Below are 19579 nucleotides of genomic sequence, written 5' to 3'. Positions count from 1 at the left end.
TATAAATACTTTAATTTGATAATGAGAGATCCCACTTATTAATGCAAAACAATCTATATTAAGTTTGATACAATATATTTTTTAATTATAACAAAATTAGAATGCAGACTTCTTGGTAACATTACCTAAACATAGAAAAATGCATTATAGAAACTACTTAGGTGGGTATCGCTGGCTGAATGACCCAGAGGTCTTGACAGTCCACATCATTACTGCACATCCTGTAGGAGAACAGACTTGCAAGTAAGAAGAAGCACTTCAAACACACACTATTGACATTGATATACAGGACACAGCAGACTGGCAAGAGTCATGCAATGCTGCAGCCGGTCAGCCCATACAGAGACATGGGACGTGTGCAGTGAGGTTGTAAATTGACTGTCCACGACAAGACTGTGCCTTAAAATTGTGGATATAGGTAAAAGAATATCTCCACATCTGCATTTATCTGTATAATAAGAAGTAATACCAGCAGATCCATTCACCTGTAAACAGTGGTGCAAGTAGAACTATTTTCTTAGTGGTACTGAGTGCTGAAAAATGGGCATGTGATGTGAGTGGGCATGGCCACATGCCACTAGTGGAAGTGGCTACATGACACTTGCAGCATGGCCACATGACACAGACCCTTTTCTTTGCACTCTGTAGGCAAGGCTAGAAATATATAGTAATGCCTCCAGTATAATATAAACATATAGTGATACCCCCAGTATAATAGAAATATATTGTAAGGTCCCCAGTATAGTAAATAAATAGTAATGCCCCCAATTTAATAGCAATATATAATAATGCCTCCATTAAAACAGGAAAATATACTGTAGTAGTGTCCCTGGTGTAATAGAAATATATAGCATTGCCCTCATAATAATAGAAATATATAGTAGCATCCACATTTAAATAGAAATATATAGTAATACCCCATAATAATAAAAATATATAGCAGTTTTACACATTATATTAGAAGATAATTACTCCACACAGTGAAGCCAGGGACATGCCCAGCAGCCCAACCTGTGAAGAACAAAAGCCGCTCAGTGCCGATTTGTCGCACGAGCCGAGTGAAGGGAAGTGAAGCTGTGGGAAAGTGCAATCAGGCTCCTATCTTCATTCCAACCAGAGCTGCCAGATGTGCTCCTAGTCACCCTGACAAATTGGGAGGCACCATCATGCTGCCAAGCACCATGGTCTTGTTGCTTTGTGGAACTTTATAATTGTGGTGATGGTGGTCACGGGTTGAATGTGTGTGGCAGGTGGTATTGCGTACCTGCTGCCAAATTCTTAAGGGTACTCCATACTTGAGCGTATCCGCATACTTGCAACACTATCTGTAAAGTAAAGAGCAAAAACATTATATCTATTTACCGGAGGAGTATAAAAAGGTCTATGCCAGACAATCTGGTAAAAAAACAAAAAAACACAGCAGACTTCAGCACAGACATATTGTGTGTGTGTGTGTGTGTGTGTGTGTGTGTGTGCGTGTGTGTGTGTGTGTGTGTGTGTGTGTGTATGTGTGTGATTGAATCTGTTTTTCTATACAGTATACTTAAAATAAATTTGGTATATTTGTTTTATATCTATAGTATGTGTGTTTTAAGCCATTTTTTCAGCCATGTCAAGTGTACAGTATTTTCTAAAAGTAGCACAGGTTTTTGTTTTTTTTACATAATCTGTATCCAGTATCTTAACCTTCATTATATGTCCTTTTATGTTTCTCTATATGTTCAGTAAATATATAGTTTATTTATATTCGGCAGTTTACAAGCTTTATCTACTGTACTATGTGGTGCTCTGTCTTAACCAATAGCATTCTGAAACTTGATTAAGAGTTTATTATTTCTGAGCATATATTTTTTTAATTTAGCTTCTGTATATATATATATATATATATATATATAGTATTTTCTGCTAATACAGTAGCTTTGGCAATTTGTAGCTGACAGTATTGATAACTGTTATTGGTTTCTATCTGCTGTAGCTCCATTTCTGCTGATTTTAGTATAAGCTTGTATCTATCTCCATTCTTAACTAGTGTTCTAATGTTTCTCTGCACTACCTCTCTCTCTCTCTCTCTCTCTCTCTCTCTCTCTCTAACTCTTGATTCCTATTGCAACTTAATTTTCAAATCATTAAAGAAAGACATGGAAATAATAGGAGAAAATACTTTTCCCTAAGTAGTGTCAATTTCCTTAGAGATTCAAAGAAAATACATGAAGAAACTTTATGCAGAGGATTAACCTTTTCACCAATACAAAGATTCAATATATTTGAATAGAAAAATGATTTGAAATTGTTCATCACAAAACTTTTAGTAAAAACATTTATTTTAACAAAAATTATAAAAACCCAGGGGTAAATTTACTAAGATGGGAGTTCTATTTAAGATGGGAAGTTGCCCATAGCAACCAATCAGATTCCAGGTATCTTCTAGAAGGGTCTAGATAAATGAGAAGTAGAATCTGATTGATTGGTTGCTATGGGCAACATCCCATCTTAAATAGAACTCCCATCTTAGTAAATTTACCCCCCAGTCTCGCTCTTTCACAGGAAGTCTTGTTTACTCCTACAGTATAATGAAAATACAATAGATACTGATAAGAATTCATGCTTGTTTTGACTGAAGGATTATGGTTAAGATTTTGGAATAATTATTGGAAAATAATATAACATAAGATAACAGAACCATTTTTAGAACAGGCATCCCTGTGAAAAGAGTCTACATTTTTTCCAGATTGTACCATCAGACAACAGATTAAAGTTTATTTATATGTAGTAAAATGAGAGTCAGATTAGATTTTTTAATGAGTGAATGACAGAAAAATCTAAATGTAGAATAACTAAAGGATGTAAAATAAATACAATATTTCCAAATAATAATCTTAATAATAATTTTTATTTATATAACACTCTTTCTCCAATAGGACTCAAGTCACTTAACATAGAATGAACAAAATATAGTACAGAAACAGTGAAGTATAGAAAAGTTTTTCATAAAATACAGAGAGCATGGAGATACTAAAGGAACCTTATGGAAATGCTTGAGTAAACAGGAAAGTCTTGAGCCTGTTTTTGAAGGATTCTAGAGTGGGGGCCTCTTGAACTGGTCCCACCAAGCAATGGTGGGACCAAATTTCCCTTCAGAAATATCTTGATAGGGATCTTATACCTAGGGGTTTGAGAATTATGAAGGAATCCACATTTAAGGATAATAAGGAATTTACTGAGGAATGGAATTCCACTTTGGACAATTGCTCTAAAAACCTCATTAAATTGCTTATAAAATATAGGGAACAGCGGACGATTGAACTTCAATCCGAAATTGATGAGGTTCACACCTTACTTAAGGTATATGAAAAATCAGAAGAATATAGAGAAAGGGATGTAAAAGTGAATAAAAAGTTGGAGGAATTTGAGCAATCCTTAATTACTAGGAAAGAGAATAAAATGGAAAGGGATATTGTAGACTACCAAAGTGGGAATGTTCGTAGTTACAATAGAACATCAAGACCCCCAGAACGGGATTACCAGGCCCAAAGCTATAGATATCAAAATTCCAGGGTTAAATCGCAGAGAAGAACTAATAATCAATATCAGCAGAGACAGTATTGGCCCAATAGAGACAACCGACAAAAAGACAGACAGACTAATAATTGGTCTTATAGAAACAGATACCAAGTACTGGATACCAATGGGGGATATTCAGACACACCCAGATTCAGGTATAAAAACAGAATGAGACCCTCAGAGACTGAAGATGATGGTGATGTCACCCCCATAAATAAAGATTTTTTAGGATCAGGCAGATATCAGGGTCCAAACATGTGTCAAACAGCAAGGGAACAGAGGAAAAGAGGAAGAAACAGAGATACAGAGGATGTAGAGGAGGGAGAAGGAAACAGAATAAAAAACCCCTGCAGAAGGTAGAGCATATGAGTTCAGGTAAGGGCATTTTTAATTTGTCTAAAAAAACACTTACCCAAGATGAAATTAATCTTTTAGAAAAGGGTATGAATTTCGCACCGGTAGCTAAACCCAATCTATTTCGACTTTTTGTCGACCTTAACAGGTATGTACGGACCTTAAGTCGTAAGCGTTATTTTGCACTTAAAACTCTTAAAGCACATAAAGTGGATGAAAATCCCATTGTATTGGATAGGGATGATGACATTGCTTTAGAGATTCTGGAATCATTACAACAGAATGGGGTAGGAGATCCCAGCCAGGATGAAGCGGTCATGGCTCCAATCTATGATATAACTAAAACTTTCAAAAAAAGTTCAGACTTCTACCCATTGAATTACAAAGGTCCGTATGTAGAAAGTTTTTACAAATCCACCCTTGCTAGTTTTAGAAGTATTTGTGAAAGGGCAGATAAACAGACATATGGGGACAATTTGACCCCTGGGGAACGAAAGGCTATGAAAGACCTCCAGCAAAATAAAGAGATAACAATCAAATCAGCGGATAAGGGTGGTGGGGTTGTTATATTAAATACAGAGGACTATCTGTGTGAATGTTCAAGACAACTTAATAACATCTCGTTTTATTGTAAGTTGAAAACCAATCCCTCCACAGAGTTCCAAAGAGAATATATGGAATTGCTGGATGATGCCTTTGCTGGGAGTGCTATATCTAAGGAAACTTTCACTTTTTTGTTATGTCCACATCCCATCACGGCCACATTTTATTATTTGCCCAAAATTCATAAGACACTTGTTAATCCACCAGGGCGCCCTATTATTTCGGGAGTGGGTTGTTTAACCAGCAACTTATCTTTTTTTGTAGATCATCACTTGCAGGGCCACGTGGAGAATCTGAGATCCCACATTAAGGATACACAACATTTTTTAAATTTAATTAATCAAATTTCTTGGAGAGATCATTATTATTTGGTGACATGTGATGTTGAATCACTATATTCCAATATTCCACATACAGGTGGCATAAAAGCAATAGAGGGGTATTTGGAAAAGGGTGGGGTCTCTGATTCTCTTCGTGGCTTCTTGTTGAAATCCATTCACTTTATATTAACACATAATTATTTTTTGTTCGATTCACAATTTTATTTACAGACACGGGGTGTGGCCATGGGAGCCAGGTTCGCGCCGAGTTTCGCTAACCTATACATGGGGGTTTTTGAGGACCAACATGTGTGGGGAGGCGGACTCGGTGGGGATCTGGTTTACTATGGCCGTTTCATAGATGATTTATTTTTTGTTTGGGGTGGGGATTTAGAATCACTTTTGATATATATGGAAGGATTAAATAATAACCAATTTGGTTTAAAATTTACTTACAGTTTTAGTAAAACGGAGATTAGTTTTTTAGATATAGCACTCTCAGTACAGAATGGCAAGCTGATAACTAAAACACATATTAAATCCGTAGATCAAAATAATTATCTTCAATTCGACAGTTCAGATAAAAGAAAATGGAAGGAGAATATCCCCAGGGGACAATTTGTACGCATCAGAAGAAATTGTACCTCATTATTGACTTACCAAACACAGGCAAGAACTCTTATGTTGGCATTTGAGGAACAGGGGTATCCTCGAGACTTATTGGAAAAATCATTTCATGAAGTAGAATTAATAGATAGGGAAACATTATTGGAACCAAAAAGAAAGAATAAAAGGGAAAACTTCAATCATGAGGATAGTAATAAAAGGAGTATGTTATTTACCACACAATACAATGGGTGTGCCCATCAAATTGAACGGGTTATAAAGAAAAATATGTCTCTTCTATTACTAGATGAAGTCCTTAAACCCCAACTGGATCCAAAGGGTCCGATGATCTTTAGGAAGGCAGACAATTTGCGCTCAATTTTGGTGCCAAGCCATTTTGAAAGATCAAAAACATCTAACACCAGAAAAACGTGGCTTCCAGAAAGGCCATTGGGTTTCCACAAATCTGGTAAGCTGAATTGCCTGTCTTGTAAAAATGCACCGAGAAAGAGTGTGGGATTTATATCTTCCAATACTGGGGAAGAATTTCAGATAAAGGAATTTCTAAATTGTAACTCTGTATATATCATATATTTGATCACCTGCCAATGTGGTAAACAATACATTGGGAGAACCACTCGCACAATGCACATTAGGTACATGGAACATTGGCGAAATGTATCTAAGGGCGCAAAACATCCACTGTCCAGCCATATAACAATGTGTCAGAATTCTGAGTTTGACAACAGTAGTATGGTAGCCATTGAACAGGTTAAGAATACTACAAGGGGCGGTGATCGGTTTAATCTCCTATGTAGGAGAGAGGCGTATTGGATCTATACAATGGATACATTGGTGCCGGGAGGGCTCAATGACATGGTGGAGCTTAATGGAATTTAGTGGACTAAATTTAGGTTGTTGGGGGTAGAAATTAACAAATTAATTAATAAATAAATAAATATATAAATAAATAAATAAAAATTAATACACATATTGAGATAGCTGTTTGTCGATTAACAAATAAATAAAAAATATGAATGAGCCACACTGAATGATGAATTGATAGAATTATGGATAAATGAGGAATGATCATTATGGGCTATTGGTTTATATAGATTAAATGGGGTCCTGAATAAGCACACAATAATGAATGGTTGTGTTCAGAAAATTCTATGAGGTAGGAATGTGATCATGTGATAGATTGACCATTGAAACATTAAGGCCATTAAATAATTGGAGCCTATCAATAAATTAAACGAACAAATGAAATATAGATGATACATGTTTAGTGGTGTCATATAAATATTGGCCACTAGATGGCATTTTATGTAGATTTATTATATCAATTACAACACTGATTAGAGAAAAAAGTTTTTGTCTTGTCACCTGTATACTAATATAAATACAAGGATAGAGCTGATAATTATGATATATATATATAGATATGTACTAATGTGGAGAAGTGACTATATATCAGAGGGAGATAATGTATGTGGCATAGCAATTTCCAGACGGAGTAAGCTCAAAAGGAGGCTTGGTTTACAAGCCCGCTGACTGCACATGCTCAGTGGGTGAAATTGAAAACGAGGCTTGAATCGCGAGCGCAGTGCGCATGCGCGAACCGGCAAATACGGTATTTAAGGATCGGAGGTGACGGACGGCTACTTTACACACTGACGAAGCCGCTGAAACGGACCCGGAGGAGGAGAAACGCGTTTGTGGGCATACTAGAGGAGTTGTGAGTCAGGAGAGTACTCTCCATTACCTGCTACAGTCATTTGTGTGGCTCATAAACCCTCATTACCGGCTGGTGAACTGTTTTCTCCCAACCCCAGTGCACAGGGGAAGGAGTGTATATATACTTTTTAATCAGGCTGGCAATTATAACAGCCATCAAGGATAAAAGTTGCAAGTGAGTGCTTCTGCTAAATGCACTCTAGTCCTTGTGGAAACGGATTACAGCATAATGATTCACCTGATTATATGTGCCTCACCTAATCAATCAAACTAACCGTGTGAGAAGTGGATGGCTAGAGGTTGTGGCGAAATAGAGAGCATTTGCTTATTGTATTTCTTTCTGGACTGAATCTAACACTTCTGACTAACCTTGATTTATACCTCCCACAAAAAGGAAAAGGTGGTTGGAGGTTTTGGTTCCGTATGAAAAATAGTAACATTCTTGCACACTGCCTCTAACTAACAAATATATACATAAGGGACTTGTTGGGTACAAATTAACCCATTGTACAGCTGGAACTGGAAACATACTAACCCATTCTTCAGTCTTTTTATGGAATGCATGCATGCCTAACCTACTAAATTATTGATTAATCTATTGTGAAATCTATCCGAATTTTCTTTAATATATAAGAAAATATATCCAGTGTAAGCAATAATAGATTCATTAATTAAGGGTGATATAGAAATATTTTATTGTGTGATTTAGGAATCATGTATTAATTGTTTTATAAGTTTCATACTGGCCGGTATATGCTTGTATTTATAGCATTGTGTTTTTTTATATATATCAGTAAAGAACGTATTTTACCAAAGTGAACAGCGCTTTCTCGTTTTTGTTTGCTGAGTTTCATAGAGTTGGAGGTGACTAAAAGCTCAACCCCCAGATGAATTACAAGAGATTCTTGGTACTTCCAAAAGTCCTTCATCTACAGATCGCAGTAATCGAGTGGGACAGTATGGAATCAGAAGCTTATTCAGGTACCTTGGACCCTGGTCATGTAGGGCTTTTAAACTCAGTAAGCCAATCTTGAAGATGTTTCTCCATCTTACAGTGAAGGGAGTAGATAATGGGTGTTATGTGGCTAGAATGTGGCTGGTTGGTTAATAGCCTGGCAGTTGTGTTTTGTACCAGCTGTAAGTTGTGCAATTCTTTTGCTGGAAAACCAAAGTAGAGGGCATTGTAGTAGTCTAATCGAGATGACACAAATGCATGTAGGACTTTTTGCGATCTTCATCCGCTCCTGGAGTTTAGCTAGAGAGCCATTTAGGGTTGTTATTGGGTAATCAGTTCCTGAAGCAAAGGGCAAGTACAGTTTTGTTTCATCTGGATAGCAGTGGTAGACCAGGCCATGATGCCTGATTATTTCACCCAGTGTTAGCATGTATACTGCAAAAGCATAGTGGATAGTATAGAACCTTGTGGGACACCACATGGCAATGACATGGATGGTGATGAGTATACTCCAGAAAAAACTCTCTGTGACCTGCCGGTGAGAAATTATTTGAACCAGCTTAGGACTGTGCCATCAAGTCCACAGAAAAGGAAAGGGTGGATCTTTCTTTGTCCAATATACTATAAGAATATTTAAAATAATCTTACAGATAATAATGTGTTATGTTATAAACAATTCATTTTTAATTACAAATCCTCAAGTATTTAGTGGAAATCATGCCAACATTTAATGAATGAGGAATACAACAAAGTCAGGTTTGATATTCCTATGGACAGAGAATCCAAGAAAATGTGAAGGACATGTACATACTGTATTGCCAAAGATACATAAGAATGAAACACAACACAGTAGATGACCTACTGTATTATACTTGATTTATGACGTTTAACAGATTATGTGAGAACATTTGTTGACAATCAGTTATAATTTTTTTACAGTTCTTACCATCATAAACAAAAGACACAGCTGGTTTATAAGAGAAAATGAAAAACATATATTTCAGTCCCATTCAGATTACTTTTAATCTAAAAATATTATATACAGTAACATGACATACTGTACCACATAACCAGAATTAAATCCTTAATATATTTTCTGATCATGACAGCCCACAATACATTTATCTTAAAATTACTGTAACTTACATTGACAAAAAAGTATATTTTTATACAAAAAATTCTACGTACAAATAAATTAAAAACCGATAAGTGTGCCCCTTCGTAAACTAATATTTGTAGATTTAAAAAGGGAGAAATACATGTTTTCTTTTTTGTATTCTTGAGAATGTTTTAATCTTCATTCTCAATTAACAAAATGGTATACAATTTTAATTGTTTAATGCACAACTTATCTCCATGTGGTCACAAAGAAAATCATCAAAATAAAGGTTGAAATAAAATATGTGAAAAAAGTTTTGTTTTTTTAAAGTGATTTAAATGTGCTGTATTCTTTACAAGTGTTTAATATGCAAAATATGTAAAATAGACAATTTGTGATATTTATTTGCAATACCAGTTCTCTTCCTTTTAAATTAAGCAATATTCTTAATTTCAGTTCTGTAAAAGGAATTTGTGGTTTAGCTTGTTCAGGATATTCACTTCTCATCTCAAATTTAACAGATTAATGTGGTATGATTAGAAAAAACTTGAAACATTTCACATTACTCCAGACAATGACTATCAGATTCAAATAATGATCCTATCCTGTTAGAGGACTCGTGATAATATAGACTATAGTCTATTGCAGATGCATCATAACTGATTTAGACTAATATTTACCTTAGGATGGGAGAAAGAATAGTTATTCAATGAATATAATATATTTTACATGGGCCATTAAAATGTAGCAGAGATTTATAGAGGACATACTGTTTATCCAGGAGAGTGAACACATTATTTTTGCAGATATCATAGACAATTTGAATATAAATGAATTCCATTCTATTTAAAAGTTAACATATGAAATTATCAAAGATCTAATTATTGCCAAGATAACAGATAGTGGTTTATCAACTGATATATTTTGGCAGAAAACAGCCAATTTACAAAAGTTCCCACTTACCTGCAACTTTGAAAGGAAACACACAAGAGTAATTCCTCATAGTAAAACAAAATTGTTTGATAATAAATAATTTGGAGAAATATCTAATGAGCTCACACAGAGATTAACAGCAAGGGGCTACAGTAAAAGATAAGGAAAATTTGTAACAATCTTGGGTGAATATAAAGTCTAAAACACCATGTAATTTAAAATTAGAGAGTGATTACTAGTTACCCTTTAAACAATGGTTATTTAAACATATGAAGTCATTTATTAATTTTAAATAAGATTTGGCTAATTATAAAATTCTAACAGCAGTAAATATACTTTTTTAAATAAAAAATGGAATCTCAGTTCACTAATTAGGAAAAAGAGCATAAGAATTCATCCTAACCTTTTGCAGAGAGAAGTACACATTGTTTGTGTGAAAAGGGGTATATGTTCAAATACAGTAGTTTAAACCAGAACAATTATTTTGGAACAATGAGACATGTCTATCTTAAATATCTAGATAATAGCAAAAAAATAGCAGTTTAAATATTTTGTTGGAATGAAGACACCTCATATTTTATTGATAAACTTTGCTTTTGAAAGAAAATTATATAAATATGAAAATAAACATGACTTGATTCATAATAATGAATGTGACAATAAGATGCACGTTAAGATAATAATTGATAGGTGAACTTATTTAATTGCCAAAATTATAAGGTTCATTATGTATTTGTTAAAAATTAATTTCTACATAACAATTGATATGTAAGTATATGAAGAGATTTAATAAAAATACCTTCAAATAACACATTCACATTGGTTGAACTTTTCTATTGTTTTTCTAACATTGATAGACTAAATAACTATTATAGCAACTTCAGAATATAAATACTTTCAAATTAGCATTTTTTTCCAAGTTTATTTTAGTACAGTATCATGAATATTCAGTTGTCATTACTATTGTTAGTTACCTAATATCAATTAACACTTTACCTTAACTATAAAAAGGATTACAAACACAACAGAAGTCACTTCAGACATTAGTGTCACAATATGAATGGAAGAATTTATTTTAGCCAGTGAAGGATTAGCTCAGGCATTGATGAGGACAGTTTTAACCAGGGTCAACCAATAGGCTATGCTATCATGACCCACCACGTTACGGTCCTCTAACTGCCCACTCATTAAATTAGCTGGGAGCATTGCATGGACTATAAATCACAGTTCAGAATTAGGATCCAAGAGGGTCAGGTGAAGCGAAAGGACACTAGCACAGGTTTTGGATCAAGGGACATGAGCAGTAAAATCAGGGTAACAGCCGTTGGAGCAAAATCAAGACAAGCACGATCTGGTGCACAGGCAGATAAACAGAATCAACATCAATTGATGTAGGAAAAATGTGATATATGATGAGTGTACTAGAGTGCCCAGAAGGTGCTGCTCAGGAAGCTGTGAGTGTTCTTGTTCTGAGAACAAAAAAGATCCCTATAAACAAAAGGAAGAGCATAAACAGAATCAACATCAATTGATGTAGGAAGAATACACTAATAATGATTTTACATGCCACAGACTTTGTGTCCTGTCAGACACTTTTTTGACCAAATATGCCTTTGCTGAGGAAGGAATCTACCTTGTACATTGCTTGGGATTGAAGAAATTTCTGCAAAATGCAAGCAGTGCATTAGCCAGAAGATCCTGTAGACACTCACTTACCTCTGCACAATTATATGCTAAATTCCCAAGGAAGACAGTTCCATACCTCCCAACATGACCCTCTCCAGGAGGGACAAAATGCTGTTTCTGGATTTTTCTCTTAATTTATGATTGCTGGCACCTGTTTTGAGCAGGTTAATGGATAAGAAATGTGTTTCAGTGCCAGGTGATGGCAATCATAAATTAAGAGGAAATTCCTAGAGCAGAGCATTCTGTCCCTCCTGGAGAGGGTCATGTTGGGAGGTATGCAGTTCCATGTTCCATCATACTCATCTGTTTTTCAGCTGTTTATGACAGTGGATGGTAACTATCATATAGTATGCATATGTCATCCTCTTTAATCTTTTTTTATGTGCACTATTGGGAGCAATACTATGTGCTGATTGTCCACACCATACATGCAGTAGGTCCACAAAACTGAATATTATTATTATTTAATTTTTTTTAACCATTTTCTGATTTCTCCCAAAGTACTACAAGCATCATTTGCTATTGTCCACATTTTTTTTTTAATAAGAATGTCAACAGCGATCTGCAATTGGTCATTTAGTACACATAATAGTTTTATCTACAGTATTTGTACACATAATAGTTGTGTATTTTATGTTTTATTTTATATATTATTGAATGTTAGAATTATATAGTGCTGTTCCTTCTGTATATAACAATCAATGTCACTAGCTGGAGCAAAGCAAAAGGACCTTGCTGCAATCAGAATTAGGTTTAAATAGACAGTCTAATTTTGGTGTTTATGCCAGTGCGATGTCAGCAACTTGCTGTCTGACCCTCTAAAATGTCTTGTTCCTGCCCCTGCCCGTAGAGGGAAGCACTGTTTGCAGCATGGTGCACAGCCAGGAAGGGTGGGGTGGGGGGGTCCAGAAATGAGCCACTATGACAGAAAGCAGAGGGAGACTAGATGGATGAGAGCCCAACATCTGAGATTTAATACTCAAATGGGCTGAGTAAGTAGGTGTCAAGCACCATTTTCAGACAAGTAGTCACAGTAGTAAGTAATGATGATATAATAAGTAAACAACATAATTGATTTGGTTATGTTTGCCAAAAACTATGAAAAATTGCATATTTTGAACTCAAATATATATGTTGATTGAAAAGGTACTTGTCATGAATTCACAAAGTTATAAGTGGATTTATTTACAAAAACAAGTTTATTTGTTTACAATAACCCTCAGTCAGGCGCAGCTATCCTGACAGGCGCCACAAAGCTGTTCTCGCTCCCCTCTCCACCCCAAGGGGACTCAATGGTCTGTCCCTCCTAGTACCTTCCTATCTCTAGGTGCTGTTCGAAACCCCCCTAGTCAGTTTTCCCACCGCCTGTGTGGAGTGCAGTAGTGACCCTCCTGTCCTCTCAGGCACACTGCGCCCAAACTCCTCCATCTTTTGAAGGTTAGTTTTTCCTTTTATTTTCCTCTATTAATTGTTTATTTTGCTCAATTTATGAATGAAAATTACAAAGGTTGTGGATATTTTGCGAAAATATGTAGGTTTGTCCAGGGTGGCCTCTCAGGCACACTGTGCCCAAACTTATATTCATGTTCATGTTTTCTCTTTTTTGCTTCACATTTTCTGCTGAAATGGCCCATAAAACCTATGATTTCTCTCCTTCTATGTCCTAATGAAGGTCACTGATCACTTTAAGAGCGTTAGAATTTAGTTAATTAGGTGCTAATGATGATTTTCTAACAGGCGCCTGTTCGGCGCACTGCATCTGAACCCAGGAGTCCCAAAAGTGCGCCTGATGGAGGGTTAAGTGGAAAAGAGAAAATCTAGCCAATATGAGTGACTGAGGGCTAGCTCTAGTTGTCAGATTAAATTAGTCATCAGCATTGAGTAATGCACCTGATGAAAAGCTGTAGACCTCTTCCAATATTTTGGCCTCCCAATAAGCTGGTTTTCCTTTACAAATTGAGAGGAAAAATGTGTGTTTAATGTAGTTTAAGGGTAATCTACAAAACAACAATGATATTGTGAACTACTGTAGATAGAAAAATTGGCATAGGAATAAAGAGTGAATGAGAGAGATATAGTTAAAAAAGCAATAGAATTCCAGTTTTAGAATTATCTAAAACTGACACAATGATTTGTGTGTAAGCCAGATGGTGGGGGAACTGCATATGTGTAGGATCTGTTCTACCAGGGTCCCCTTAAGTCCCAAGCTGATTGATATGCTGGGGACATTTAATGGTGGCGATCAGGTCCATTCCACAAAGCTGAAGCATGTCACCTCCATTTTGTGGGAGTGTTGAGGCCAGTGTCTGTGTCTAGCAATGCAGATTTATTAGCCTCAATGATGGATCTGAGACGGTGATTCCGCAGTTTTCCAATGCTGCATCCTTGTATGCAGCAGCGGTTCACAGAAGGCATCTACTGTACTTACACAAGACATCTCATGCTTCATTAGCATAATATTTATACTATTTTTCACAGCCACATCCCTATTGCTGTGCAATAACTTACAACAATGAATCAGGCCCACTGATCTTGGTGGAAGCCAGGTTATTTAAGGTACACAGAGTTAAAGAAAATAGACAAAAAACAATAAATTAAGATAATATTGCTTTCTTCAAATATGAACCCAAGGCCCCATACTCATGTCCAGTTTGTGAATTTATGACAATCAGATCCTGATGACAACAGGGTGAATGGCTCTGCTGCAGTACATACCAAGTTTGAGGCCTTTATTGGTTAACCCAGTTCTAGTGCAACTCCCTAGCTTATATATTTCAGAGAACATTGCCAGCATACCACTTACATATAAGGTATAAACATGATCTTAAGTATATCATTGGCTAATGCATCTTTAAGCAATTACTAAGGCAATTTCAAAGCATGTGCAAATGCCAGTGGAACAAAACAGGATGATCAGTTGAACCCCAGGTACTATATCATCATCGGACTTTCCAGTCCTGTCTGTGTGTGCATGGCAGACAACCTCATAAAGTTTAACAGCAAAGCAAAATGGAGAATAAAGCGTAGTTATGTTCCATGCTGATATAAACCACCCTTACTTTATGGGTTGGTGGTCTGATAGGTAGTTATATTTGGCAGGTGTATCATCTAATGCTCATCCAAATGTACCATATTCTATAAGAATCACATTGGAATATGGGTATTATCTTGACAGTTTGCACCTTAAAACAGTGGTACCCAAAATTTCTTGAATCACAGCACCCTAGAGTATCAGTATTTTTTCATAAGACCCTTAGGATAAAAGTTTTTCATTGATAAATTTGGAAAAAAATATTACATTAAGTACAGTATATTGTATCTACAGTACCTGTTATCCTTAAGGTCAGTTATGTGGAGGTGTACAGTTGTACTTTTGATTGTCCACATGTTTTATGATTGATAGCCACTACACTTTGACCATAAATAATTTGATTTGGTCCTGGACCACCAATCTAAAGCACCACTGCCAGAGCATTTCAGCACCTCAGGGTGCCTAGGCACACAGTTTGGGAACTACTGCATTAGTACACATACAGCATGGCACAAAAAGCATCAAACCATAGCCCAACATATGAAAAATGCCTGAAAACCATGACCCCAATTATTGAAAATTAATTGGTAGGATTCAACCACATGATCCAACTGTCTTTATGATGTTGTTTGGCAAAGGTGTATTTATCAAATGTTCATGCAACACTCTATTTTTGTTAATATTGTAGCCTTGTTTTCCTTCTCTTCCAGTGTAACTTTGGCAGTAGCCATCCAAGTGGTGAGGATCACGCCTTCTACAAGGACACTGTCTATTAAGATATAAGCCAACAGGCCCCTATTTGGTCTGGTGCCCAGTAATTTGTAGGAAGCCATCTATGTGGTCCTGAGGCACAGCCATTGGGATGGAAAATAGACAGGTTTAGTAATAATTTCCAGAAACACATAGTATACAGTATCTGTTCAAACCCACCTGCAGCATTTTCTCCCTTTAATTTCTGTGTTGGTTGCATGAATAGAGTACCCAGACCTTCCCGCCAGCTACTGAGCATTCAAATTCCTGTGCTACATACACAGCTTATGGCATAACTAACTGGGAGCCTATACCTTCTCCTTGAGTCAGTTCCACCCCAGAGGTGCAATGTCTTATCCTACAGCCTTCCTGTTCAAACAACACACAGCCTCCTGAAGGACATCATACCAGGGCTATAATGGATAGACAGTTAAAAGATGGAAAGCCATTAGGTCGACACCATATGTCTGACCGTCAAAAGGTCAACAGGGTCAAAAGTCAACAATCAAAAGTTCGACATTTATTTAGTTTTTTTATGCTTTTTAGACTTTTTCCTCATTTACTATCCATGTCACAAACTTTTACCTAAAGTAAGCTTGTGGCGAGCAAAGCGGAGCGGAGCAAGCTACAGAGTCCAAGGATATGTTATGAATCATAAGAAAATATATTCTTGGTCTCCAGAAACCAGATATATTTTTACAAGCTATCTATGTTACCAATTAATGCGGAGAATCTCAGGTCTATTCAGTTACACAATGGAGATAAATACTGTGGTACAGTAACAAGGTTTTTCTTTTTTTTATATAATATCATTGGGCTAAACCATTGCATTCACTGCACTGCAACTTGAGAACAGTAGATAGAGAGCTGCATGCACAGTTTATTGTTTAATATGATTGATACTGATCTAAAGCAAGGTCATATTTTTATATACTGTAAGTGCAAGAATAAAGTATGTTGAGTCTAACTATTTGTGTACTTTTTTTTCTCCCTAGTGAGCAATTTTTGTTACTATTCTCATATGATCAAACGTGTTAGGTATCCTAGGAAATAAGAGAGTAGGAAGGAAGCATGTATTAGGTTTCTACTTTTGTGATTTTATCCTCTGATATTGAACCCACAATGAGAGGACCAATATGAGATACATGCACATATAAATAAAAAGAGGAAGAGAGTAGTGTACTTTATTTCTATTTGTATACTATATGTACAATCTCATATGTCAGTATTAGATGTGTGCGGTTGGCACTTTTCATGTTTTGTGTTTTGGTTTTAGATATGGATTCTCACTCGTGTTTTGGATCTGGATTGGTTTTGCCAAAACCACCCTTTATGGTTTTGGTTTTGGATCTCGTGATTTTTGAAAAAGACACAAAAACAGCTAAAAAAGAATTTGGGGGTAATTTTCATCCTACGCTATTATTAACCTCAATAACATTCATTTCCACTCATTTCCAGTCTATTCTGAACACCTCACAGTATTTTTTTAGGCCAAAAGGTTGCACCAAGGCAGCTGGATGTCTTTGCTAAGTGGCACAAGTGTGTGGCACAAACAGCTTGCCCACCTAGGAGTGGCACTGCAGTGTCAGACATGATGGCAGATTTAAAAAATAGACCCCAAACAGCACATCATGCAAAGAAAAAGAGGTGCAATGAGGTAGCTGGATGACTTTGCTAAGTGAAAAAAGTGTGCGGCACAAACACCTGTCCCATCTAGGAGTGGAACTGCAGTGTCAAACAGGATGGCAGATTTAAAAAATAGGCCCCAAACAGTACATCATGCAAAGAAGAAAAAGAGGTGCAATGCGATAGCTGGATGACTTTGCTAAGCGACACAAGTGTGTGGCACAAACACATGGCCCATCTAGGAGTGACACTGCAGTGTCAGACAGGATGGCAGATTTAAAAAATAGGCCCCAAACAGCACATCATGCAAAGAAGAAAAAGAGATGCAATGAGGTAGCTGGATGACTTTGCTAAGTGAAACAAGTGTGCGGCACAAACACCTGGCCAATCTAGGAGTGGAACTGCAGTGTCAAACAGGATGGCAGATTTAAAAAATAGTCCCCAAACAGCACATCATGCAAAGAAAAAAAAAGGTGCACCGAGGTAGCTGGATGTCTAAGCTAAGTGACACAAGTGTGCGGCACAAACACCTGGACCATCTAGAAATGAAACTGCAGTGGCAGACAGGATGGCAGATTTAAAAAATAGGCCCCAAAAAGCACATCATGCAAAGAAGACAAAGAGGTGCAATGAAGTAGCTGGATGACTTTGCTAAGTGACAAAAGTGTGCAGCACAAACACCTGGCCCATCTAGGAGTGGCACTGCAGTGTCAGACAGGATGGCAGATTTAAAAAATAGGCCCCAAACAACACATCATGCAAAGAAGAAAAAGAGGTGCAATGAGGTAGCTGGACGGCTAAGCTAAGTGACACAAGTGTGTGGCACAAACACCTGGCCCATCTAGGAGTGGCACTGCAGTGTCTGACAGGATGGAAGATTTAAAAAATAGGTTCCAAACAGCACATCATCCAAAGAAGAAAAAGAGGTGAAATGAGGTAGCTGGATGGCTATGCTATGAAACACAATTGTGCGGCACAAACAGCTTGCCCATCTTGGAGTGGCACTGCAGTGTCAGACATGATAGCAGATTTAAAAAATAGTCCCTAAACAGCACATCATGCAAAGAAGAAAAAGAGATGCAATGAGGTAGCTCGATGACTTTGCTAAGTGACACAAGTGTGCGGCACAAACACCTGGCCAATCTAGGAGTGGCACTGCAGTGTCAGATAGGATGGCAGATTTCAAAAATAGTCCCCAAACAGCACATCATGCAAAGAAAAAAAGAGGTGCACCGAGGTAGCTGGATGTCTAAGCTAAGTGACACAAGTGTGCGGCACAAACACCTGGCCCATCTAGAAATGACACTGCAGTGTCAGACATGATGGCAGATTTTAAAAATAGGCCCCAAACAGCACATCATGCAAAGAAGAAAAAGAGTTGCAATGAGGTAGCTGGATGACTCTGCTATGCAACACAAGTGTGTGGCACAAACACCTGGCCCATCTAGGAGTGGCACTGCAGTGTCAGACAGGATGGCAGATTTAAAAGATGGGCCCCAAACAGCACATCATGTAAACAAGAAAAAGAGGTGCACTGAGGTCGCTGGGTGATTAAGCTAAGCGACACAATTGTGCAGTACAAATACCTGGCCCATCTAGGAGTGACACTGCAGTGGCAGACAGGATGGCATATTTAAAAAATAGGTCCCAAACAGCACATAATGCAAAGAAGAGAAAGAGGTGCAATATGGTAGCTGGATGACTTTGCTAAGCGACACAATTGTGCGGCACAAACACCTGGCCCATCTAGGATTGGCATGCAGTGGCTGAATGTCGAAAGTGGCCCGCAACTTTTCAGGCCACTGACATCATCTCCAGCACGCTCCTGTCATTTTAAAAAAAATTCTGCACCACCAAATTAATTGTATGTTCAAAACATGGGGTGTGCTGGAATTTGCCTAGATGTAATACACACACAATATTGGTGGACTTATACTGCAGTATCCCTGAACTTATACGGCAGTACCCCTGGACTTATATAGCAGTACCCATGGACTTATACGGCAGTACCCCTGGACTTATGCAGCAGTACCCGTGGACTTATACTTCAGTACATCTGGACTTATATGGCAGTATCCCTGAATTTATATTGCTGCACCTTTGGACTAGACTTATATGGCAGCACTCCTGGACTTATATGGCTGTTCCACTGGACTTATACGTCAATAACCCTGTACTTAAATGGCAGTACCCCTGAATTTGTACTGCTGCACCACTTGACTGGACTTATACTGCAGTACCCCTGTACTTATACGGCAGTACCCATGGACTTATAATGGCAGTACCACTGGACTTATATGGCTGCACTACTGGACTGG

This window comes from Pseudophryne corroboree, chromosome 5 (genome assembly GCF_028390025.1).
Source record: "Pseudophryne corroboree isolate aPseCor3 chromosome 5, aPseCor3.hap2, whole genome shotgun sequence".
NCBI lineage: Eukaryota > Metazoa > Chordata > Amphibia > Anura > Myobatrachidae > Pseudophryne > Pseudophryne corroboree.
Note: the sequence above shows the minus strand (reverse complement) of the source record.